Raw genomic sequence first — 6,739 nt, forward strand, 5'->3', positions numbered from 1 at the left:
TAAACGTCTGTTGGAGTCATAGGTCCAGGCTACCTCTTAAGTTCCTTAACCTTCTGTGGATCCACCTTGATCCCCTCACTAGATACTACATGCCCAAGAAAAGTCAGAACATTCAGCCAAAACTCATATTTAGAAAATTTAGCATACAACCTCTGATCCTTAAAAGTCTATAACACAATTCGAAGGTGATTGTCATGATCCTCCTCGCTCTTAGAATGCACCAATTTATCATCAATAAACACTATCACAAGTAGATCCAAAGACTGTCTAAACACCCTGTTCATAAAATCCATGTAGGCAGCCAGAGCATTAGTCAACCCAAAAGACATAACCAAAAATTCATAATGACCATATTGGGTTTGGAAAGCAGTCTTTGGAATATCAATTTTTGAAATCTTCAAATGATGATAACCCAATGAAGATTAATCTTAGAAAAGCATCTAGCACCCTGGAGCTGGTAAAAAAAATTATTAATCCTAGGATGAGGATACTTATTCTTTATTGTATCCTTATTTACCTGTTGATAATCTATACACATCCAAGGAGACCCATTTTTCTTATGCACGAGAAGTACGAGAGCACCACATGGAGAAACACTAGGATAAATGAAGCCCTCATCAAGGAGATCCTTTAACTGCTCATTCAGCTCTTTTAATTCAGTTGGAGCCATTCTATAATAAGGAATAGAGATAGGACAGGTATCTAGTAGAAGATCAATACCAAAATATATTTCCCTATCGGAAAAAATTCCAAGACAATCATCGAGAAACACTTTAGGAAACTCACTAACCACCCGGACAGATTGCAAAGAGGGACTCTTAAAACTAGAATCTTTGACCCAAACTAAATGATATAGAAACCCTTTAGAGATAAACTTTTAGGCTATAAGATAAGATACAAACTTCCCTTTAGGCACTAAGGAACTTCCCTCCCATTCAATTGCTAATTCATTAGGAAATTAGAAACTGACCCTTCGGGTCCTACAATCTAGAGAAGCACAACACAAATAAAGTCAATTCATCCCTAAAGTTACATCAAAATCTACCATATCAAGCTCTACCAAATTCACTAATGTATCCCTATGAACGATAGACACCATATAACCCCTATAGATCCTTCTAGCAACTACAGAATCACCCACCAGAGAAGACACTAAAAAGGGGTCAAAAATACTCTTAGGTCTAAAACCAAAATGCATAGCCACATAAGGGGTCATATAAGTAAGCATAAACCCTGGATCAAGAAAACAAGCATAGACCCTGGATCAAGAAAACGGTACACATCTGAAGAGAAAAGTTATAACATACTAGTAACAACATCAAGAGATACCTTAAATTCCTGATGAGTAGCAAGAGCATAGAGACAATTTTGGCCAGCGCCGATACCAAAAATAGAACCCTTTGATGTAGGAGCTGAAGAAGTGGCGACTGAAACTTTATTAGACCCAAAGGCTATGTTAGCCGTAGGACAGTCTCACTGCAAGTGACCAAGCTAACCACAATCAAAGCACCAATTTCTCCCCACTTCACAATAACCCCAGTGAAGCTAACCAAAAAATCTACAAGTAGAATATGGTGGGTCTGACTGAGCTCCACTAGTTTGAGACTGGGCACCCTGTTCCTTAGGTACACTACTACCTTGAAAAGGTTGATCACCAGATGTCTTAGGATAAGAAGCACTAGCCAAAGAATATGAACCAGAATTTTCCCAAGTCTTCTTCTTGCTCCATTTTCTACTATCTCTCCCACTAGCTTACTGACCTCTACTCTGCTCTAAAAACTTAAACCTTTTATTTTGCCTCTCTCCTATCTCCACCTATCTCTTCTCTCATCCTCTACCTTCTGTATATAAACCATAAGACTGAAGATATCAATGTCATTGTTCAACATAGAAGCCTTACACTCCAATATTGAGTCATCGGACAACCCAAAAGCAAATTTTATCATTTTTGCCCTCATAGAAGACACCAACTCTGGAGCATAATGATATAACTATTGAAATTACAAAGAATACTCCTTCACACTCATCATCCGTTAATTCAGAGTCATGAACTCATCTGCCTTAGCTTCTTTAACTCCTGAGGAAAGAAATGATCAAGAAAGGCACTCAAAAACTTATTTCATTAAGATAGCTCTACATTATCACCTCTTAACTGCTCCCACTCTTCATACCATTGATAAGCATACATCACCCAGAATATATTCTCTACTTCATCAACAAACCCTTGAGAATTCTCCTCAACCATAAAGCCTATAAAGGTTAGGGCATTCATCCTCATGAACTAGACAACCCTAGTGACCTCAAAAGATAAAGAAACAGAACTTACACAGTTAATTTGACATGACTGAGATGTCACCAACTAGGTAAACAAATAAATGGACCGATGGAACTCCGCATTAGAAATGTCACCCTGAGGCGACTGATCATAAGTAACACCGACCCTAAAAGCTCGAGGAGGACTGGTGGGGACAGGTGGAACTTCATGTGGGGTAGTCCAATTAGGAGTAGGGACCCTAGATCAGATCGACACTTTATAAGCAGGGTGAGTTCCCTCCATATTATTCTCAGGTGGGATAGAGGGTGAGTTTCTATGAATATCAGATCTTTGGGAGGCATGATCTAAAATGTGAGTAAGTCAAAGATTAGAGGAATTTCAAGACACCAGACTCTGTAGCCCAAAACAGAACACAAGAAAGGGAAATATTCCTAAATGCCTTATACTCTTCCCCCATAAGTATGGCATGCTACATACCCATAAAAGGAACTCTACTCAAAATGGCTTATGGACCCCCAATAACCCTGAACCTATGCTTTGATACCAAGCTTGTCATGATCTGAGCCAGGGCCTAGTAGTGATGGGTATCATAAGCCCACCGTGGACCAAAGACAACCCTTAAATCCTTAGCATCTAGACATAATATAGAAAAACAGCAAAAGACAACCAGAGTATAAGATAAGATAGTTAATGTAACTCAAATAGAACTAAGAGTTCAAAATAATGACCAACCCATAATCTGTCCATAAAGCCTCTAACAAAACCAAATATCATACTAGGTCGGGACATGCCCCCGACCACAGACAAAAAGATAATCCAAAATATAAAAGAAACCAATGAGATTTTGATATTCATAAAAAATAGTGAAATATCTAGCCTTTCAGAAGATAGAGGCTCATCACTTCAACGCAGACCAACCAAGGAACAAGGATCAGCTAACTCTACACAAGGTAACCGAAGAACCCCAAGGACTCTACACCATGAAATGATGTAGCATCCAGGAATGGTTAGCAGGGTAAGAGCTAGCATATAACTCATGAAAGGGATAAAATAATGCCATAATCAAATCAGTCTAATGCATTCAAAAACATATATGCACATTCATATATACACATATATATAAGATGTCGGGATAGGGAATAAGGTTTAAACATGAGATTTAAAATCATTAACCTAGACTGTATAGCTCTAACCTTTCTAAGGGCATCCAAGGGCTATATAGGTTAAGCTCTTCTTGTTGAAAGAGTCCCAACACGTGTTAGCCGCACGAACTAAGAATATCCGAGGAAGGACCAAAGCCACCAAGGCTACAACCATTCTAAAAGACATATATAATGTGTGAATTATGCACACACAGTCACCAAGACCCCCATGCCGGCAAATGTGGTTTCTAGTATCATTCCCCCAGGACCTCCACCTTCCACAGCGAATTACACAACCCCTTTTAAGCATAAATTATGACCATTTACACATTCCAATCCATTAATCAATGAGTCTTTTAATTAGGCATTTATCGTTGGTATTATCATACCACATAAAGTTAAGCTTGCAAGCCGATTCCATTATGCCAATCCAAAACCACTCAGCCAAATTAACTCCAAAGTTCCAATTTAAACCAGTGCATGGCCACCAAATCCTTTCAAACCTATTTTAAAGTTCCCTTAACCTTTTATGCAATGCAAGGTTTCAAAAGTGATTTAACTTATGCATATATCCATGTTCCAAACTAATTTTATTAAGTTGGGTTGAGGTTAAAGCCAATTCCAAACCATTAAACCATAAAATTTAGGGAAAACCATATTCCCCATTCCATTTCCCACACCCATGCATTTATTTAGTTCAAAACTACTAAGTCAAAGCATGAAAGTCATATTCAAAGCATGGAAACCGATTTCAATAATAAAAACCCTCAAGCCATATTCAAAATCCAACAATTATAGCCACATGGAAAATAATTAAACATATTCTTTGTATAAAATCAATTTATGAAAGAGATACATACCTGAAGACACCAAGAATTTGGAGATAAACTACATTTGGACCTTATGTGCTCAATCCTTAGGAACCCTAGCTTTCTTTTTCTTTGGAAGAGTTTAAGAGGAGAGAAGTGTATTTTCGTTTGTCTATGGATGATAATGATACCCTAGAAGTGTTTTTAAGTCAAGGGTAATGAGTTAAGGATGGTAAAAAATAGCAAAATCTTTAATAAAAATGTGAAGAAAAGTTGTTGCTAGCTGTTATGGGCCAGATGATGACTCGTAATAACTGGCTATGACTCTTTGCCTGGAATCATATGATGGGTATAACATAGGGTACTTATACTATCATGGTCACAAGTTTCTCCCCATGAATCATGACCACACCTTATGACTTGTAGGGTCTTAATCGTGGCCAGGACAATATTAGGACACCTCACTAGTTTTGCTATGATAGGCACTACACGACTCATATAGAGTGACTATGACTCATTACCTGAGTCATAGTATGGATAGTAAGCTAAATCAGAAAGAAAATTTAGAGTCCAGAACCTGGGTATTACAGCTCTACGCCTCTAACCATGTTAACATCCCTAATAGCCATTTTGTGTCAACTAACCCCACCTATATCCTTATTCAAGCAATAAAACTAACCTAGACTCCCCTCTTATAGATTATGAAATCATTCTGGACCTCAATTCCTTTAAACCCATTAAATCCCTTAAGCTTGATGGACTCTATCCCTTCATTTTCAAGAAATTTTGGAGTATGGTAGGTCTTATAGACCATTGCCTTCTGTTAAGAGGTCCTCTCCAGTGGTACCATGCCCCAGCCAATAATGATACTATCATATGTCCTATTCTAAATTTTAGGTATTCAATCACTCTAAATAACATTAGACCTATTGGCCTCTACAATACCACTTATAATCTTGTAACCAAAATCATTATTAATAGAATCAAGCCGTACCTCTCCTCTATTATTATACCTAACCAAGCCAGCTTCTTGGCAACCAGAAGAGCCTCAAATTATGCAATCATTATCCAGGAGTATATTACTCACTTGGCAAGATGAAAAGAAAAAATCCCAACACGATCTTAAAGAAAGACCTTGAAAATGTTTTGACAAGTTGGAATAGTCATTCATTAAAGGCACTCTTCACTTATTTTGCTTCCCTAACAACCTTATCAGCCTTGTTATATCCTGTGTCACAACCACCTCCATAGTTGTCCAAGTAAATAGGAGGAAAATAGACTTCTTCAACACCTATAGAGGCATCAAGCATGGGGACCCTCTGTCCTCTTACCTCTTTATCATGTGCATAAAAATACTCCCGAGGGGTATTGAAGCAGAGGTTAATGCCATAAAATAGACCCCCATTAGTATTACTACTAGTGGCCCTAAAATTTCTCATTTATTCTTTACGGATAACCTTACACTTCTGTCCAAAGCTAATCCTAGCAATTGTTATGCCATTATGAATATGCTAGGACTCTATAGCCACCTATCAATAAAACCATCAATAACTCCAAATCCAAAGTCATCTTTTCCAAGAATTATTTTGCAAAAACCTCATTCTTGTGTTCCTAAATTTTTAACATTCAGGCTTGTCAGGGATTTGGAAAGTATCTAGGTTACCCCATCTTCCACCATAATCCTAGAAACAATGACTTCTAATTCATTATTTACAATATAAATAATAGATTAGCTGATTGGAAAACCAAACTCCTTAACATGGCTGGTAGGATAGCCTTTGCCAAATATACCTCAAGTAGTTTGCCTACACATATCATGCATTACATCAGAATCCCCAGCAAAATCAATGATAGTTTTGAAATAATTTAGAGAGATTTTATTTTGGGAAGTTATGCTGAGAAAAGAAAGATCCACCTCATTCGCAAGGATGTACTCACCACTCATAAAGGTAAAGGAGGGTTAAGATAATACAGTGAGCTTAGGAACAGAGACCTACATGCCATCCTTGCTTGGAGACTCTTTAAGAACCCTATCAATCTTTGGGAATAAACCCTACTAGCGAAGTACCACACTAGGAGAAAAACCCTTGGGTCTAGAACCTGGCAAAATAATCTCAAAGGTTGGTTTAACTGCTCCACAAGTATCAATATGAGATTGAACAGGGGGGACATAGTTAAGTTTTTGAAAGATAGTTAGATTCCCCACCTAGACAGTGTTAGAAGCATGATCCAAGGACCCCTTACCAATAGTGATGTTTCTATTACCATAAGAGATATATGTCATAACCCAAACCATAGCCTAGTTGTGATAGGTATCACAAGTCCGCCAAGGACCAGAGACCACCCCTATTATCCTGGCCAACCAGAACATAATATAACTAGCATTGGGTGAGTTCTAAACATATGACAAGATAAAGATGAGTTCTAAATATATAAAAGATAGGAAAATCAATAACAAGAGGGGTTTAAGAATCCACAAAACAATCCACCCATAGTTTGTCCATAAAAGCCTT

The sequence above is a fragment of the Capsicum annuum genome, chromosome 3 (genome assembly GCF_002878395.1).
Source record: "Capsicum annuum cultivar UCD-10X-F1 chromosome 3, UCD10Xv1.1, whole genome shotgun sequence".
NCBI lineage: Eukaryota > Viridiplantae > Streptophyta > Magnoliopsida > Solanales > Solanaceae > Capsicum > Capsicum annuum.